This window comes from Rhinolophus sinicus, chromosome 2 (assembly GCF_057876585.1).
Source record: "Rhinolophus sinicus isolate RSI-liver-muscle chromosome 2, RSI-T2T, whole genome shotgun sequence".
NCBI classification, from domain to species: Eukaryota; Metazoa; Chordata; class Mammalia; order Chiroptera; family Rhinolophidae; genus Rhinolophus; species Rhinolophus sinicus.
In genome coordinates this window covers 117500400-117521265 of record NC_142502.1, presented here as the reverse complement: position 1 = coordinate 117521265, position 20866 = coordinate 117500400, and the positions used below count along the sequence as shown (strand labels likewise).

At 41.5% G+C, this 20866-nt stretch overlaps 1 protein-coding gene across 5 annotated transcripts in view; it reads left to right on the top strand.

The window, feature by feature from the left end:
- The first annotated feature begins 8270 nt into the window (after positions 1-8270).
- ST6GAL2 (ST6 beta-galactoside alpha-2,6-sialyltransferase 2) overlaps positions 8271-20866 on the top strand; it is a 71783-nt gene continuing 59187 nt past the window's right edge. Inside the window, exons 1-2 of one of the 5 annotated variants that reach the window (XM_074332482.2) lie at positions 9172-9304; positions 17005-18058. The gene's annotated coding sequence lies outside the window, so the exon portion shown is untranslated. Of the gene's footprint in view, positions 9046-9157; positions 9305-9402; positions 9957-17004; positions 18059-20866 lie in introns of those variants that run through there. The other 4 variants (XM_088795958.1, XM_019751699.3, XM_019751698.3 and 1 more) reach the window with 4 other exon arrangements.

Genomic DNA, 20866 nt, shown 5'->3' with positions numbered 1-20866 from the left:
ACAGACTGTATGTAGATATGTTTATATGATATGTAGCTATGTATACTAATAGAGATAAAATATACATATGATTAATATAGGTCATTGTAAATAAATATACCTATATAAATGCATATATAGATACATATGTATGCATCCGTATTTATTTGTTTTAGGAACTCAATAGAGTGGCCATGAATGATGACTTGAATCAGGGAGAAATTAGAGGTAGGAAGACCAGACTGTGCAATAGTTTCACCGAAAGATGAGAAGAATCTGACCCAAAGCAATAGAAGTGCAAAGGAATATTTTTAAGAGGTGGTGCAAATATAGGAGTTTAAAAAATTAATTAGCTAATAGGGATCAAGGGGTGTGCGTTTTGTTTGACTTGCAGCTTCCCAGCTTGGGTAAACAGGTGGAAGGTGATTTCTTCAACAAAGCTATATTCAGATTTGAGTTTAGAATTCTTCTCACTAGTGTCAGGTGAGAAGAATAAATTACAGCTCAATTTTAGTCCATGTGCCAGTTAATCTTTAGCATGGCTGCTGGTATCCATCACTGTTTCATTTTTCTGTCAATGCTAAACCATATTTAATAATGATGGCCTGAAATATTACTACTTCTAGAGTTTGAGAGGCCTAAACCTGTACATTCCAGGCTGTTTTCAGATTTTGTTTTTAAGTCAAGCCTTACTAAATCAAATTAATGCCCCTTGGTAAATGCACCCAGGTAACTGTTCTAAGATTAACACACAAAGATAACAATTATTACCCATCTTCCCTCAGGACGAGAAACACTGCCCATTAAAAACATATATGGGGCTTCTTGGGAAAGAAATAGGCTTATTGGGGGGAGGATGATTGCTATGCTCTGAATGCTCATGTCCCCTTCAAATCCATATGTTGAAACCCCCAGCTTCAATGAGATGATGTTTGTAAGAGGGGTCTTTGGAAGGTAATTAGGTTTAGATGAAGTCTTGAGGTGGAGCCCCCATGAAGGGATTAGTGCCCTTATAAGAAGAGGAAGGGATACCAGGCTTCCTCTCTCCACTATGTGAGGACACAGCAGGAAGGCCGTTGTCTGCAAGCCAGGAAGAGAGTCCTCACCAGGAACAAAATTCTCCAGCACCCTGATCTTAGACTTCTAGCTTCCATTACTGCAAGAAATAAATTTCTGTTGTTTAAGCCACCCAGTCTATGGTATTTGTGTTATGGCAGCCCTAGCTGATGAAGGCGAGTATAATGAGTTTAACTGTAGGTCTGAGGAGTTCTAGATGCCCAGCAGGCAGACACATGCTGGGGCTGGTCTGGGGCAGAGGTCAGTGGGTGCCTCATGCTGGGGGACATCATATTACAAGTGGTGCTGGTGCTTTCAGGGTGAATGCTAGAGACTCTGACCTACTCCTGAGGAAAGCCTCCATGACAGGATGGTCAAGAGCAGGGACTCAGATTTTAGAAGAAAGAGCACAGCATAGTTAGGTCGAAGCCACATTGTGCCTGGCTGAAGCATGAATGAGAGGTGAGGAGGAGAGAGAGTTAGCGTGTTCATTCAGAGTTTACCTAACAAATATTTACAGAGCATTGAACACCGCAGATGACAGCCTTGCTTTTACTAATTCAAGCTGGGGAAAGAGATGACTGAGAAAGTATATCATTATACTTTAGAAGTACATATTTCCTTATGCAACTCTGTTATAGTTATGTGCAGGCACAAGCTGCTTCACCTCAAAATGATTTTGGTTTTGTGAGAGCTGTACAAAAATGGCAGGGCTAATCAATGGGAAACCTACCCAGCAGTTGAGGTAGGTTTTAATTGGTTTTATTTCAGCTTGTTAGAGACAAGTCTTTGAAACAGTAAGCAAAGCGGCATCACATATGTGCTGCCTGTTCTTATAGAAATATATTTAAAAAGGAAATGTCTTGACTAGTCCTCAACCCATGTCCAAATTCTCCCAAGGACTGGGGGGGGGGGGTGGAATTAGATGTTCTTCTGGTAACTTTCTAATCAGTCTTTCCTCTCCCTGTGTGGAAATGAACGCAGACCACCCAAACGAGAATGAGCAAAGGCTATGCATTCACAGCTGTATATAGCAAGGGAGTCAGCCACCATCACTTGCACTTGGTAGAGATTCAAAGGCAGGCAGCAGAACAGGAAACCTTTAAGGTGGAGAAAAAGGCAGGTTTCAGGTATGTCCTGATTAGACTGTTGGCAGGGGGAAGCTATAGGTGGGTGCATTTGTTTGCTAGGGCTGCCGCAACAAAATGTCTCATCAGAGTGGGTGGTTTAAACAACAGAAACTGATTTCTCACAGTTCTAGAGGGAGAAATGTCATGAGATGAAGGTGTCACGGGGTTGGTTCCTTCTGAGGCTTCTCTTCTTGCCTTGCAGATGGCCACCTCTTGGCTGTGTCCTCATACTACATTTTCTCTGTGTTAGAGTATGTTTGCTGGTCCCTCTGTGTGTCCTAATCTCCTCTTCTCATAAGGACACCAGTCCTACTGGGTTAGGGCCCACTCTAATGATTTCATTTTAACTTAATCACCCCTTGAAAAGTCCTAACTCCAAATACAGTCATATTCTGAGGTATAGGGTGTTAGGACTTCAGCATATGAATTTTAGGAGGACACAATTCAGCTCATGACCATTGGCTAACTAGAAATGGGGCATCCTATGTGATTCATTAGGGGACCATATTTGGCTTTCTATGTATGGTCTTAAGTTGGAAGTGGGGGCAAAATTTTGAGAAGTTGACAGTTATTAATTAAGCCCTGACTGTTTGGGGTCTATTGTATAGAGGCTGTGGTTTGGCTTCCTGGTCTGGTTGCAGAAGATCGTGGGTCAATTTTATTGTTATATATAGTATGGCCATTGTTGATTTGTATACTCAGACTCACCTGGAAAAAATAGAAGCCTGGACCTGTTCTGTCCTTGACTTCTATATCTTTAGATGCTAGAATTGAACCTGGCAGATAGCTGGCACTCAACAAATAGTTGCTGAAGGAATGAATTCAGGGCCAGAATGCTCTTCAATAAACGAACAATATTATACCTCACTCATAGCCTGTATAACCAGATTTTCTTATCTAAAAAATGGGCATACTCCCATCCTTTTAACAACAGCTATTATTTATTGAATAATTACTATAGTAGTGTACCACTTAACAATGGGGAACTTTTTAAGAAATGTGTCATTAGGCAGTTTTGTCATTGTGCGAACATCATAGAGTGCATTTACACAAACCTGGATGGACAGCCTACTACCCATCTGGCTCTATGGGATAGCCTATTGCTCCTAAGCTACAACCCTGTATAGCATGTTACTGTACTAAACAAAATGAAATTAAATCAAGCACAAGAAAAAAAAAATGCAATCAAGAGATGTGGTAAATGTGAGATGTACGATGCTACGGCGCAACAGCATACTGTTTTACAGCAAAAAAAAATTTGTTAAATAGAAAGAGTACATTCTAAAATAACAATAAAAAGTATTGTGTAGTAAATATGCAAACCAATAACATAGTTGTTTATTATCGTCATCAAGTGGTATGCACTGTACATAGTTGTCTGTGCTATATGTTCATAAGACTGGCAGTGCAGTAGGTTTTATAGGTTACACCAGCAGACACATGAGGGATGCATTGGACTGCAACGTTAGGATGACTAAAACGTAAATGACAGAAAATTTTCAGCTCCACTACAATCTTATGGGACCACTGTCATATATGCAGTCTGTATTTACTTAAACGTCATTATTTGGCAGATGGCTATACGTTCAATTGGGGTAGGTACCTTGAAATTACTATCTCATTTAATCCTCTGGACAGCTTTATGACATGGATTATTACTGTCATTTTACAGATGAGAAAAATATTCCAAGTTATTATCTTGCCCAAGTTACTTACAATTACTAGATATGTGATCCAGGACAATTTGCTTCCTTTTTCTGTGACCTTACAGTTTCCTCTTCCTTAGAAAAAGGGTGACAAAAAAACTGGCATCAAAAGCTAGTTGTGAAATCAATAAATAAGGGGAAAGAAACAGTTCTTTCTTATGGTACAATGCCAACCACAAGTGTCAAGGAATAATGGAACTATAATAGAAAATCACCACCATTGCAGGCGAGCATCATGAATGGAGGTTAAAACTGGTGAGTAAAAGTTTAAGGAGAAACAGAATATTTACACGGCTTCAAAGTATCTCCACACACATTACTTTTTAATTATAAAGGAAGGAATAGTAACTTCACTGTGGAGAAACTGGCAGACCCCACCTTAACCAAGAAATAAAAGTTAAGTTCATCCATATAGGAACAATAAACATAATCATTATTTTGAAATGATGTTCTGAGAAGAACATAATGCTGTTGGATTCCTGGTCAAAAACACAAAAGGAAAAACAAAAACATAACCTGAATCTAATCTAAATTTAATTGTGAGGAAATAACAGATAAGCCCAAATTGCAGGTATTTAACAAAATAAATACTCTGAACTCAGCCAAAATGTTAAGGTTAAAGAAACTGAGGACATTCCAGATTAAAGAGATCAAAGAAAAATGACCACTAAATATAACAGATATGCTAGGATTAGATCCTGGGCCCTATTATTTATGATTATTTTTTGCTATAAAGAACCTTAGTGGGAGAATTGGTGAATTTGAATAAAGTCTGAGATTTTTAGATAATAGTATAACCAGTGTTATTTTCCTAATTATCATAGCTGCATTCTGTTTATATAAGAGAATGTCCCTGTTCATAGGAAAATGAAATGAAGGATTTAGGGGGAAAAGGGTATGACATATGCAACTCACTCTCCAACAGTTCAGGAAAAATCATAAACGGAAGGTAAAAGAATGATAAAGCAAACACAGTAGTGTCAATGTTTGGAGACTCCGGGGGGAGGTATTAGTTATGCAATTTTTCTGTAAATCTGAAGTTATTTCAAAACAAAAAGCTTAAAAAACTTTGTTATAATGATTAAATAAGTTGATACTTACAAAGGACTTAGAACGTAGGCCTTTAAATATTTCTGTTAGGTATTATTATCACCACACAATTAAAAAGTTGCAGGGCCACTTCTCTATGACTCTTAATCCCCTCACACATTCACTTCATGATTCAGAGCTGGGGAAAATCCAATGAGATAATGGACAGGAAAGCCTTTACATTAATTGTCAAATGGTGTGCCCTTGTGAATGTTTGTAAGCTTGCGATGTGAGCTTAGATTCTTGGAGGTAACTATAAAATGGATTTATTCTGTATATAACTTCACCAAGGTGACAAGGTCAGAACTAAATCCCAGAACTCGTAGACTTCAATCCTACCCTTTTAACATTAGATTGTGGACTATAAAGAAAGGAAATGTCTTTCACACCCTGGCATGTTTTTATCCTGCTATGTCTGGGTGGTGCTGGTTGACAATCTGAGGTCAGGCTGTGACCTCTGACCCCACCTTGAGGCATCTCTGTCCTTGACTGGAGCCCAGGGACCACGTACAGACTGTGGATCTCAGTAAGCTTAGGGACAACCAATTGCATCTCCTCGTCCTCTCTTCAATATCTGATGTTGAAAAGGCATCTTTCTTATAGCTGATGCTAAAAGCAATTTTCTTTCTCTGCATCTGAAAATATTGAAGGAAAGGATTGGGGTGGGAGGAGGTCCTGGCCTACGATCCTGGCCTCTACACATATCTAATATCTGAGGTTTTTGCCACCAAGAGTGGTTTGTTTCCTCATTAATATTTCTAAAAACAAAATGACGTAATTAAAAAAATCTATGGGTTGGCTAGGAACTAAACACACATTTCTTCTGGATCTTAGCATTATACTGGGTTCCAAACAAGTAAGTATCCAAAATTTACTTTTTCCAGGAACCACATACAAATTTGTTTCACTATTAAGTATGAAAAACACATCTATAAGTGATTTTCCTCATGAGGTACTAATTTCATCTATGAAATGGCAATCTCTAGTAAATAGAACCAGGAGACATTATACTTAGAGAAAATGGTCCTAATTATTTCCATCAGCCTCAGTTTCCCCATCTCTAAAATAATCTATGAGGTGATTGTGAGAGTTGAATGGCATAATAAATAGGAGAGAAATATTTTCTATGAACAATAGTTAACTGAAAACAAGTACCCCAGATTCAGTTGTACTATTGTACAGTTAGAAAATGTTTACTCTTCATTCCCTACTCAAACCCAAATACTTCTCAGCTGGAAGACTCACTGAATTTTCTTAATTTGACCGCTTCCCAATGAGAAATTTCTGAAAATGGAAGGACTGTCCCCTGTGAAATACAGCCCATCAGTCAGCAGTGCATGAGATAGGACAGGGAAGGAACCCAGAGTTTAAAAACAGAAAAGGAAATTCAGGTTGTTATGAACAAATGGATAACAGCAAGCACATTTTGATGCTTCCCATTTGTAAGAATAAGTTTTTTCTGGGTGTTTTTTTTTTGTGTGTGTGGTTATTGTTTTGTTTTGTTTTGTTTAGGGAAGGCACAAGAAAGTTTTCGTGAATCTGTAGACTAATAAAAAATTAAATAATCTGATCCTGTTTGGAGTGCCTCCAAACAATTAAACTAAAGGATGTCAAATATTTTATTTACCATAACAGTTTGACAGAAACAATCATCAGTTGATAGCTTTATGCATATCAACTGGCTCTCTGATTTCTTTAGGAAGCAAGAGATTAAGTCAGGTTAGCCCCACTTCATTTACTACCCCAGCCATAAATAATAAACTCAATCCACATAAAATTTTATAGCAGTGATTTGCATATTTGCCTTCAGGTGGTATTGTCTTTTACAAGCATAAAGTTGATTGTTATTTGACCACTCATTTAATTTCTCATTAAAATTTCTTTAAGGTAGTCAAGACATCAACTTTTGCAGCATGTATGGAAAAGGAACAGAAAGCATACAAAATACAAATACACTGTAAGAACTGTCTAAAATTATTTTTCTGTTTCACAGTTAAAGTGTGACAATAATGGCTATTATTATTTATAAACTACTAAAATTTATTAAACATCACATTCCAGGCACTAGGGGAGACACTTTTAACACATGATCTCTACATCGTACAACAAACCTTAAAGGAAGGTACTGTTATAGGCATTATACAATAAAAAACCAAAGCTGATTTAGTCTGTGACCTGTTCAGGGCCCCTCAGCTGATAAGGGGATGTATTTTTCTGCATAACTTCCTTCCTTTACTCCCACTAGAGTGGGACTCTATCGTGTCACTTACATTTAACCACACTAAACATATTTCACATTTATGGAATATAGTTTTGTGTTTTTTTGTTTTGTTTTTGTTTTTAATCCCTATGACACATTGTCTCTTCATGCAGTGTACAGAATTCTAGGTGTCAGAAGCAGTTATGGGGAAATACTGAGTAAGTGTTTCTGGCTCACAGTTATGATTGAGTACAATGCATTTTACCTGGTTCGTTTTAGTTGAACCTCTCTGATGTCTTAAACTTCTGAAAGCTTCTTGAGGGTAAGAAGGTGACTTTATTCACCTTTGCATGTATGGGGAAGAATGAAACTTCTATCCTTCAAAGATTTTTCAGCTGGTCGAAGAATGAAATCTACATGAGAGATTAACAAGAGAAAATAACCCCATTTAATTACATACATACTTAGGGGAACCCCACCTACAGGAGCGGTTCAAAAACAAAAAGGGAAAACGAGGTATATATGGCTTCCTGAGCTAAGGGGCACCAGAGGGGAGGAAGGTACTGCAGGAGAATAAGAAGAGCAGACTTTCAACAATTACACTTTGCCCTACCCTGTAGATAGGTCATAAAAAGCTATTTCTGGTGATAACTCACTATGGGCAAGGGCCCTTGTTTAAATTCTTTAAGGGAGAGAGAAAAGTTTCTCTTGGGCCTGTAGGTCTCAACTGCCTTCAGCTGAAAATAATAAACAGGCAACAGTGGAACATCTGGGGAGGCCTATTCTGAACCCCTTCACATTTCTGTTGAACCCAGAGTCCCCACCACATAATAGGCACTCAAATCCTTATAAATTGGGTATCTAGTTAACTGTTTTCTTATAAAAATTCTCAATTAGTTAAATGAACTTAAATACGAATTTTAAAATAGTAGATTTAGTGAAGGGTTTGTGTCTCCAATGTTAGCCCATGCAGGGACATGGGATGAGATGGGCGGGGAAGGGGGGGGCTGGTAGGTAACTTCTAGTCCCTCTGAGATGGGCAGGAACTATGTGGTAATATCCTTGAACTCAATCTGCTCTGCCTGGGGACACCTCCACACCCGAACAGCTCTGTGTCGGGAAAGGACCGCCTGCGAGATAGTCGGGTCTCAGGGCCACCTTTGCACACGTGGGGAGCCACGTTGAACTTCAAAGGAGCGAGTTTACCAGCAAACAAAGGGCGGCGCGGTTGGTCCCGGGACCAGCTGCGGCCGCCTCGGAAGAGCAAGAGAGCCGCAGTGACAAATGGACATTCCGCACACGAGCAGACGGACACCCGATCTGCTGCTCCGGGTGGCCCCACCCGCCGGCTTCAGTTACCCGGCCTACAACCGGGTCTTCACGCTACCCGAGAGCCACCTCGGGCGCCACAGTTTCAAGAACTTTAGCGTCCCTCTCGGGGCGAGGAGCGGGCAGGTGGGGGCCTCTAGGGAATTATTTCACTGGACTTGGCCGGAGGCCCTTCCCAAGTGGAAGGTGGCCGGCTCTCAAGTCCAATCCCGACCCTCGGGAGCCTCGGAGAAGGTCTCCGGAGCGAGGGCCAGGGGGCAGCGCAGAGCCGGCCAAACGCGAGGAACAAAGGGAGTCTGCGGGCCGGGGAGGATGCTGTGCTCCCCTGCGCCCCACCCAGCCAGCTCGCGGGCGCTACCTCGCCCGCAGGGAGCCTGGCCTTGGGCGCTGCAGCAGGGTGTGTTCGAACGGGGTGCACAAAGACTCACTTCCGCGAGGCCAGGCACCCAGACTCCCCTCCCCGACACCCACAGCTCCTTTATATTCCTGCATCCCTGCCGCCTTCAGTGACCTGCGTGCCCGCTGTGTGCCAAGCGCGGTGCCAGGCGGAGCCCATGTAGGTAACCCTTGGGAAACTGGGGCTGGCTGGGGGCGGCGGCTGGGGAGAGGCATGCCTTTTCAGGCAGCTGCGCCGACCGCACCGCCCCACGCAGCCCAAGTCAGCAATCACTCTCTGCCAGAGGCAAGGCTCGGCGGGCCGCCGGGGAGCGCCCCGCCGTGCACCCCGCCTGCGCTGGCCGGCGGGCTGGCCAGCCGGGCCGGGGGCACGGAGAGCGGCCAGTGCAACTTCCCAGTTCCCGGCGTCCGCCCGCTAGGTGAGTCGAGGCCCCGTGGGGTAGGTTGGAGGCAATGGCGGAGGAAGAGGGGGATCAGGATAGGCGGAGGGGGCGCGCGGAGCTCGGGGGCGGGACGCGGCGCAGCCTCTGCGCTGGGGCCAGGCGCCTCCGCCTAGCCTCGCGGCTCCTGACCGCGGTCCCTCCCGCCGTCCGCGCCGCCGGCGTGCTGCCGGGAACAATGAGGCGCGCGGCGCGGAGCCGACCGGAACCCCACGCCGACCCCCAGGCCGCGCCACCCGCCGCGCCTGCAGCTGGCGCCCGGCGCCCAGCAGCTTTGACCCTGGAGAGGAGATCCCGCAGGCCTCCCGGGACGGGAGCGCGGGCGCTCCGGGCTCTCGAGGTGGCACTAGGAGGCTGCTTGGCGGAGGCACGGGCGTTCACGAGCAGGAAGATCTGAGCCGCGCGCTCGGCGTCCGCAACCCCCAAGTTCCGCGGCGCGCGTCGGGCGCCCCCAGCTCGGGGTCTCAGCTCCAGCGGGCGTCCGTGTGAGTGTGGGAGCGCGTGGCGCGCGCGCACGAGCCGCTGCCGAAGAATAAAATGTGACACGCACGTCCCCGACTTCAGCGCCGCGCGGCCGGGGAGCGCCGAGCACCGCGGTGTCCGGCGCTTGGAGGCGCGGCGTCCGGAGAAGGTTGGTGTGGGAGGGCACGGGGGTCGCGAGGTGCGGCGACGTCTTCCTTGGTGCCGCCGCAGCCTGTGCGCTGCTCAGTACCGAGTTAGACGAGGCGACTGAACTGTGTGGCAGAGACGTTGAGGGTGGTTTTGTGGGGGAAAATGGAATTCTTGAGAGAGTGAGCGAACCGGAGGGCTTGCGCTTTGAGGAGAGGTGGACAGGATCGAGCCTTTGTGGTTTAGTTATGGTGATCTTTTATTTTATTTTACATTGGCTCTGGAGAGGAATCGAGGTTTTTAATTGTCTTTCTGGATCCCATCCCCACGCAAAACTGCACTTCGTAAAGCTTAAAGTGTGTTCTATTGATTTCTAGTTTTCTGTACAGAAGGGACCTTGAGGATCCTCAATACCGGGTGTTAAGTCTTATGCACTTGCACGGGGAGAACTGCTTTTGAGTTGTTTTACTTTCCACCGTGTGCAGAGAGTATGTTTGATGCATTCTTTGGATACGGAACGCAGCATCCATCGCGTTCGGATGTGACGATGCTGGGGGACCGAGAGAAGTTAAACTCGCGGCTCACACCAAGTGGTGCCTTCCAGAGCCATCAGCATAGCTCTGTTTGGAGAAGCCGTGCTTTCCAGGAATTTAAATGAGACTTTTGTGATCGCCTTCCAGGTCTCTCCTCCTGGTACCCTATTAGTTTGGTCAGGCCCAACTTCCAAAGCTGTTTTATAACCCCAGAAGCACTGTGGGAGAAAAGTAGTGCGTGGCTGGATATTTGTGAACCTATTTTTACTGGTCATGCTGAAAATTGGACGAGAGGTATACCATATTTCGTCGAAATCTTTGTTTTTCTGTGACGTTGGCGTTCTAATCGCGAAGAGGCTCGCAGATCCTCAGCGCCCCAGACTCTGCTGGTGTGAGGATATTCTTGGAAGACTTGCAACATATTTTGTGTTTAAGTACTTTCTGCAGTTTAGAAGAGCCTCATGCGAGTTACTTGATATTTTAATTTTTTGAAATTTTGCCATTTTGAAATAAAATTTGTGACTAATGAAGAATTTCAATAAACTAAAGTACTGTATGTCGTCTTGTTGCAAATTTAGGGTTAACATTTCTTTTAAAAGAAAAAGGATGTGTGGCCTTGAACCTGTTTTAACCAACTCTCCTTCCCCCATTATGTTCTGAAACCAACAACCAAAATGTTTACAGCATTTGAAGGTTTGCATTTCCTACTAATGCATTAGAAAAACTGTTGACAATGGTGCATGGATATTATGCAGAGAAAATCCTAAAATAATAGGTGGATTGCTTTGAATTTTACAGGTGGGTTAAAAAATGGTGCTCAAATATGTAGGAATCCTTGATTCAGTTTTCACTGTGATTGATAAAAATTGTAGCATTTTACCTTTTTGCTTGGTACAGTCGAGCTTCTGGAGTTTTGAGATTAGTCTCTGTAAAGATTGTGATATGAGCCTCAGCTCTTAGTGGAGTTCTAAGCCCACAGTTTAGAGAGGAGGTGTAGACTGGGGGAGAATTCAGAGGAAGACCACCAGCCTTTGGGGAGTGTATGTGGTGCACAGGATCTAGGAAGTAATAATAAAGGAATGAGGATATTTAGACTGGAGGATTCAAGGCTGGGATAATTTAATATTTGAAAATATGTGAATGGTTTATTATGCAGAGCAAAGCAATCATCTATGCTTGGGTTCTGATGAGGATAATTAAGAGGGAAAGACTTTCCTCTGGGGTGAAGACTTAAGTTGGATCTAGGGAAGGATTTGTGGCCAGCCAAGGGGGAGATTGGTTAAATGTAGAAGTGGTTGCTGAGAAATTCCTGTAGATACTTGTCTCTGTTTTTTGTTTTTGTTTTGTTTTGTTGTTTTTTTTCCCTGAAGTTCTCCTCTTTCTGAGATGATTTAAGTGTGTGAGTCTCTGATTTATCACTTACAGTACCTGACATTTTATACTCTAGGCCTGTAATTTATCCAAGCAATTCTCAAGTGCTTAAGTCTTCCCTAAAATGACAAACATTCCTAGGCTTCTGCAGCTTCTGCTCAGATAAATAAATGATGGGTTCCTTTCTAAAATCTTGGAGCTCTGTGTCTTTTGAGAAACTTTTAATTAATTTGCAGACACGGTGATTCATTCTTGATATTTTTGAATAAAAATATGCATGATCATGTAGTCTTTTAAAAAATATGCATCTTCTCTTTAAGTATGCTTGTTTTCCCTGTTCTGTTATATGATCTTCAATTTAACTGTTTACCTTAAACGAAGTACTTTATTCGACTTGCTTAAATGTCTAAGTGAAAGATAGTGTTCTCAGAGTAGGTGTATGTTAAGTTTTGAGTTTTTAAGCCCTGGACGCTCCTCCTTAAAAAAGAGCTGTGGGATGAAATTCACAACTGACTGTAAGAGAAATAATTACATAGAATCGGATACTAATTTTGGAATCAGGAAAGTGCAGGTGTGCATTTACAAATTTTCAGTGTTCTTAACAGGTTGATGCCAGCGCCAAGGAGTGTGCTGTAAATGACCTGTTCCCCTTAGTGGATAAACATCAGACTTTCAATTTAATGAAAACCCTCCTTCCTATTTTTGAGAGGTTTGTTTGTAAACATTATTAAGTACACAGGGCCCAGGCAGAAGCATCAGAGCAACATGGACTTATGCCTCTTACCAAATGTCATCCTGATGTGAAATTTCAAGCCTCTCCACCTGAGAACTGATAGGGAACAGTTGCAATTCACAATGCTTGGAAGCTACCTGGCCTGTGGGCAGAATGGCGGCTATGCCTTTAAAGGGTGTGAGGTGGGAAACGGGCAGTCGTAAACTTTGCAGAAGCTGGTGGGTTAGTCCTAGTATCTTCAGCCCTAGACCTGCCACTGGGAGAAACCTAGGGCTCAGCAGTTGCCCAGCTTCTGTCTTCACTTGGCTCCCTGCAGGTTTCGGACTGTCCCACAGCACCGAGTGCCTCCTGCTTTGTGGACAGAAATGACACCAGTGAAATACTGCTCTTGGGGAGTTTGTCTGCACAGACTGTCCCATGCCCCCTCCTGGTTACTGCTGCCCTCTATGGTCTCCTCTAGGAAAGAATCCTGAATTCAAGGCAGACAGTGGCTCTATCAAGCTAGATGGGTGTGAGGGCTGGGTTTGCAATTTTGCACTGGACTTTCTCAGACAGCAGAGTGTCAAGGAAGGCTCTTGGTGGCGCCTCAGACCTGAGCCCCAGAGAGTGCTACCTTTGTAGGGACCAGTGCTGGAGGAAGTCTGGACCTCCCCAGAGCTCAGTTTTTAGGGCTGTAAAATGTAGACTCTTAGATTTAATCCCCTCCGTAGTGTCTGGTGCTGGCATTCCACGAAATTGATAATTATATATTCTGGCATACTGAAAAGCTAATTCCAATGCACGAAAGAGAATTAACCTCTACTTAATATGCTGGACATCCTTCAAATACCATATAGCGCAGGGAGGAGTAGTAATTCAAAGACTAATAACAGTGACTGATTGCTCCACGCAGTTCATCAAAGTACATCTTAGCCACAACCCTGGAACATATTATTAGCATCTTCATTTTGTAAGTGAGGAGACTCAGTCTCAGAAAGGTGAAGCACCTTCCTCAAAGTCCTACAGTGAGAAACTGGCAGAGCTGGGATTTGAACCTGGGTTTGTATATTTCCAAAGTCCATGCTGTTAGACTGAGCAGAGGAAGGGGAATGACTCCTTATGTGGTCTCTGTGTCATGGCCAGAGAACAGCTGTGACTGTGAGCTTTCACTTGTTCAAACCACAGCCCAGCTTGCTGGACCAGGACAATTGTACTGGATGGAAGAGGATGGCAGAGGATCCAGGTGGACATAAAGCCCATGCATTTACTGGAAGCAGAAAGAGGCTTGAGCTGCAACCTACAAGTGGCCCCTGAAATTTGGAATGTCCAGGCAGTCAGTATTAGAATGAAATTCACACTCATATGCAGGGTGTCAGAGTAAGTGAAATTTCCATGGAAAATTTTAAGCTGAGATTTGAGAAAACTATCCTTATGCTTTGAGGTACTGGGTTGGTGAGGAGAGCAAGCTTAGAAAGTAGTCTCTTGGGACATTTATAAATACATTGGATAAATTACTAGAGAATACACTGTAAAGAAAAATCCTGCAATATCTTCATGATAGCTTTTGTTTTCAGAAGTTTATAATTCACACATTAAGTTCCACTCTGGGCTGCTTCTGGTGTTTGAGCCTGAGAGGAAAATACTTTATTAAATTAAAAACAATTGGTTTTCCATGTTCAAATTATACAAATTTTTCAAGTAAAGATACTTGCATGTTGGTGATTATTGTGGTTTCTAAAATTACTTAGCTTTAAATTAAATTTGGAAAGGGTAAATATCTGAGATAATCCAATAACTTTCCTTATTCAGAAATAAATTTGAAAAGTAGCTTCCTTGAAAGTGTAGCTATGACTTTTCTAAAATATAAGTATATTATTATATGCTAAAAACCTTTGACCACAAATGGATAGAAAAAAGTACAATTAACATCGGATTTGTTTTCTAAATGATAGTTAACCCAATTACTATATGGAACTATAGATGCATGATTAAATGAATGAATTTGTTTTTATGGTTAGAAGAAGGATCTTGTGTGTAAATTATATTTTTAAATTGGGGAAACTATATCTCATAAGAAATCCCAATATGAAAAAGAGGACTGTTTTTAAAAAGAACATGTGTTTTCTCTCTCTCTCTCTCTCTCTCTCTCTCTCTCTCTCTCTCTCTCTCACACACACACACACTCAAAAATACAGGAGGAATGTGTCCCTGCATTAATATGTTTTTACATTAGCGATTAGGAGTAAGACCTTGAATTAGGATACTTAAGCATTAATTGGGAATCCCAGCTATTTCGTAATAAAATCGGGACTGACCTGACTGAGAGAAGAACATTCTTTTTCCTGTACTATGTCTGAGAGAATTGCATGTTTCAAATTACATGTGGATTGTTGGAAGATATCAAAAATGTTTCAGGTTTAAACTCTACTCTTAATGTAATGTAAATAGCATATACATGGAAAAGCACTTTTATTTATGTGTATGTAAGTGTGTGTATTTATAAATGTCCTGTATGACAATAGCATCTTCAGGGTACCTTTGGTGGTTTTCAGAATGACTGAATCCTATATTAGTTAGTCGCTGGAATTAAAAGAGATTGAGTCTTCTTACCTGTTTCAGGTCAACCTAAAGTTGGACAAATAGTGCAGGTGACAGCCTCTGTGATGGAGAACAGATTAGTATTTGAAGTTGCCTTGAATTGTGTCCTCTAATCACTTTGGGCTTTAGATAAAAGAATTAAGACAATAAGCTCTAGAGTTTTATTTTTTTAAAAAGCACTATACCCTCTAATTTCCAAGGTAATTTTTTGAGCAATTTATGAATAAATGGGAAGCTGACATGTGCAACGTGGTTTACTTTATTAATGATATTAATATATATGTGTATATGTGTATATAATGTGTATATAATATTTATGTAGGTATATAGTTTCCATGTTTCAAAGGGCAGTTTTCCCCCTTTGAGTCACAGTGTAGTGATAAACTATATTCCTCCTCCTTATGTTCAAAATTAGTAGCTGGGAGAATTGAACTAATTAAGTAATTGTCCTGACTCAATACTTGGTATTTTATAATAACATTCAGAGATGCTATTAAATGGATTACATCATTAACTATTTGAGGTGGGAGAGTTTTAGAAATTGACTCACTAGTAATAGGAAAATGTCTATAATGTGTGGCTTTAGTACAATGTGATTGCTTTCATAAGGTAAGCCCGAACATTTTTATATTTGCTTCACTCTGCACTTTCCACCACATAATTAAAGCATATCATTACTGTATTATAGTCACACCCCAGTAATACCCCACATACCACTGTTTGATACATACCCAGAAAGAACAGAATGAATTTTTTGGTTTGTGTTTTTTTTCAATATTTTCATAACTGGTAAACATAGTATTAGATGTAAAAACCAGAAGTGGGTAAAAAAAAAGCTTTAGATTGCCTTAAATAATATGCCTCGTTGGGGGTAGTCAGCAGAATCTTAGACCAAGAAAATTTTGCTGTTCCTGGGTATGTATAACCCAGTTGTAGTATGGAACTCTGTGAGTATAATCAAAGCATGCTATCTATGCATGTCTTACTGGCAAAACTGACCTCACCTGACCCCATCTGTCCTCCCCAGGGAGGACCCTGCCAGTTCATTGCCCAAATTAAATCTATCTTAAACTTATCACACCGTGTGGAAGATACGAAGTGAGTTTATAGTGTAGAAATACATAAAGTCATCTGCATAATGGCAGCACATTTGGTTCAGGAATTACTGGGTAACACTAAATGTTCCCTGTGATCCTGTAGCAAGTCGCAGGAGGTGCTGTCGCCAGGTCCGTATAGCACCAGACCCTAGCAGCTTGAGAGGAAAACCATTCCTCAGCATTCATTCCTTGCTGAACTAAAACACATACTTAGATTGACTAATTAGCTTTCCAAGGTACATGTTTTTTGTGACTCCCACCTACTCTTTTCTCTGAAGTGAAAATTCAAGTCATGCATGTGGGAAAGGTGGCCATGGAACGGGGTTACAGGAGGGAGGTCATGTGTTTTTGTTTGTTTGCTTCATATTGTTTTTGACATTGTGGGTAGAAAATGGAATGATGATGTCGTTCTGTATTTAAGCATTCCCTTTTTTATCCTGTGTAGTCACTTAGCACATCTTTTTTTCAGAGATAAGGTAAAATCCCCTGGAATGTCAGTTCACGTGTGTACTCCAAAATGGCATTTCCTTCATTTGGTACTGACAGTTCAAAAGGTAGAGGAAAAACACTGACTGAGTCATGGACTCCGCTGCTTCTGTTGGTCAAGAGGGGGATAAATGTTAAAGTTCACCAAAGAAACTCACACCACTGCATTTGTTGAACTCTGGGTACTTGGAAGCGGGACATCATGGAGTAAAATAGATCTGGAGCATGATTTTGTTTTCAACTTCTTTTTTTTTTTTTTTTTTTAATTCACAGGACTATAGTTACTTTCATGTGACATTATTCTTGTCAGCTACATGTATGCTCATGTATTGGATTTCACCAACCACAAATACAAAAGACAGAAGTGGAACAATGCCCCGAAACCATGTTCTGGGACCTCAGAAGGATGCAAAGAAACAAGCTTAGCTATGCCTAGCTTGCAAATCACATAGGCCATCAGACGATTTACTAAATCATCCAGACTTGGTGCACTAGTCAGGAAGAACTGGCCTGCCTCTTTTCCTGCTAGTCCTCAAACCAGAAATGGACAATGTCCAAGGAAATTTGGGAGGAAAAAGGTGCATAGAAACATGCCATCCTTACCTCCCCACGCCCTAGCCATCCCTTGTTTTTTTTCCTCCAGAGAGCTCAGAATTTTTATTTTCTTCTCTGTTCTCTCTAAATATGTCTGTTATCAGTCACGTGCTTCTTGTGTCCATGTACGTAGGGAAGAAGCATTGTCACTCTTTCCAAACTTGAGTTTTACTGTGGTTTTGGCAACTACGTTAGCTGTCTTGTTCTCTTCAACTATGAGGCCTGACAGTTAAGTTCGCGAACTTGTTACAATGATGTTGCTAACTTTTTTTTATATCAGAGGGATTATTCATTATGAATTTGTACCAACTAGGCAAACAATTAACCAAGTTTACTATTTGAAAGTGCTGAAAAGGCTGCGTGAAAAAATCAGGTGACCTAAACTTTTCGCCAACAATTCATGACTCTTGTTTCAGGACAATGCACCAGCTCACACGGCACTGTCTGTGAGGGATTTTTTAGCCAGTAAACAAATAACTGTATTGGAACACCCTCTCTACTCACCGATCTGGCCCCCAGTGACTTCTTTCTTTACCCGAAGATAAAGGAAATATTGAAAGGAAGACATTTTGATGACATTCAGACATCAAGGGTAATACGAAGACAGCTCTGATGGTCATTCCAGAAAAAGAGTTCCAAAATTGCTTTGAAGGGTGAACTAGGCACTGGCTTCAGTGCATAACTTCCCAAGGGGAGTTCTTCAAAGGTGACTGTAGTGATATTCAGCAATGAGGTATGTAGCACTTTTTCTAAGGTGAGTTTGCGAATTTAATTGTCAGACCTCATATATTCCTAGACCAGAAAAGTTAATTAGCAAGTCCTTTGCTCATGACAACTGTGCACAGGTCATAAATGTAAAGATCAATTTTCATGAACTGAATATACCTGTGTAATCAGGTAGATCAAGAAACAAATATACCAGCATCTCAGAAGCCTCTTCTGGTCACTGTTCCCCAAAAGGCATCTATGATTTCTAACAGCACAGTTTTGTGTCACCTGCTTACATTCAAGTTTAAATAAAATAACCTTTCAACAATTTAGTATCTTTTTCTAGAGTTAATGCCAAGTTAACCAGGTATGAAATATAGGTTATGCTATTAAAGTAGAGAAGTTTTGTATTCATTCATCATTGAAACTACCATGGTGTGTGAAGTGTACATTATGCTCTAAATCTTGAAGACATATTTTAAAAGCTGAATATACAACATTTATATGGAAAAAACACTGTAAAAATGAAATTTAACTAATAGAATTTATTTTCATTTGGCCACTTGTAGCCTCTGCACTAAGAATTCAGAATACTTTAATATTGCAAGTGGACACTGATAGATGGATAATTCTGAGATATTTTGTATAATATGCGTATAGTTAGACTCTCTTAGGAGATGTTTTTAAGAAACTAGCTCATAAAAAAAATTCAGCAGGACATTAAAGATTGAAGTCTTAAGTTCTTTGGAGTTTTTATCCTCATAGAGAAATTCTATATAGCAATTTGGAAATAATAAAAATCTAAAACTGAAAAATCTAAAAACTCATTCCAGGCTGTCAGTTGCCTGGCCTGTACTTGGAGTACCCTCACCGACTTTGAGAGAGGTTTCCACTATACCAAAAACTAAAGTTCAAAAGGATATGAAGAAAAGCTAGAATGATATTTAAAATCTAATAGAAAGGAAAAGAATAAGAAATGAAAATGTAATTTTAAAAAGGAGAACAGAGAGATTGCTTAATAAAGATCTGATGTACGCAGATTGCATCGTATAAATTCAGGGTCTTGCTAACACCTGGGAGATTGGCTTAAACCCAAAGCCAGATGCCAGTGGCAGCAGTTGGTGTGGAGCTGTGTACTTGGCAGCCAGAGTTCACACACAGCATCAAGAGTTTCATGATTCAGTCCCTGTCTCCTGACAAGGAAGCTGCATCTCTTACCTGCTTGTGGAAATGCTGGCTTTGGTACAAATGCCATTGGTGTGAGCTATTTAAGTGGCTTGGAAATGTGTGATCATGCTTCAGTGCCTGTCCAGAGTCTCTTTCCTGATGGAGACAGTGACATTTACAGTTTCTGGAGGGCAAAGTGTTTCTTGGGCTTCAGCTGCTAAGGTTTATCATCTTATTTACAGAAAAGAATGGAGGGAAGCCCTGCATTATTACTAGCCAAAAGGGCATTTTATATTAGAAATTCATTTTATAAGAGGTCTCCATCCACTCTTGCTCACCTCCTACACCCCCTCCCATTCTCCATATTGGCAGAGGATCATCTGCCCAAACCCTAAGCTTCATCATCTGGCATTCTCCTCCTTGGATGCTCTGGTTGCCCTCCATTGCGTACAAGACACAGCCTGGAATTTTTAGAATTTCATGAGCTGCCTCACTGGGCCCCAGTTTATTGTCTCCACTTTCCCACTTTCAGGCTCTCCACTTACCATCTTAGGCTGAATGAAAGAATGAATCTGGTTCTTTCTCCCTTGATCAGCAAGCCTTCCATCACACACGTGGACGCATGCATGCACACACAAAATGAGTTAATGGTCTCCTGTGCTAAGCATCATCTCTCCGTTGTTGCACTTACTACTCTGTGTTATAACTGTTTACTTCGCTCTCATCCCTGCTTAACGAGGGTCCTTGCATGCAGCCCGAACACCCTGTGTCTCAGCTGCTGAGCTTATCTAGAAGTACTGTGCTTACTAGATGCTTGATGAGTGTTTGCTGAATGAATGAAGCTAAGAGTCCTATTAAATTAAATGACTACGTCCACTCCCCAACATGATTTCTACTACTAACGGGGAGAGGGAGGATCTTTTCCACCTTTTTTGTCAGGTTGAATCTCCATGTGTGCAGCTCCCCCAATTCTAGCTATCCATTTATAAACAGGGTGTTCTGAAGACCAGGGACTGTGGACCAGGAGAACCATTCTGTACCTACATTATCTTTAGAATTGTAGTTAATCATTTGGGAGAGACACATTTACAGCAGGTCCTCAAAAACCCTCATGTCATTCAACATGGATTTGCTATAATGTTGAGGAGATGCCGTCTGAACTTAACTCTTGTTTATGTATCAATTCGCCTGTGGTAAAATTGGCTGAATGGTTTAAGTTTGGCTTACTAACACTGCTAGTACAGAAAGTCCTCACTTAATGTCATCGTCGGTAGGTTCCGTGACTTTAAGCGCTTGTAGTCCCAGAACCTATCAAAACAAAATTAAACCATTCAACCTTTTCATTTTTATGCTACTTGTAATTCTCACAGAGAAAACCTGAAATTCACATTTCTCTCGATAATTATTACAGACATGGTCGGGAATCTTTGTTCGTATCTTGAACAAAGTATTCAGAAGTAAGGGACACAGGTATTTGATTAAGTAATTAGTATATAAATTAGGAAGGACCTGTCCAGGGAGATTTTATAAAAGCACATAATCTGGGATTTGTAAATGTATCAAATTCTTACAGAGCTACATACATTTTCAGTGCCCGGTGTGATCACAAAGGCCGCTCCACAGCAAAGGGGCCCAGCAGCATTTCGTTGTGCTGTACTTTTTCCTA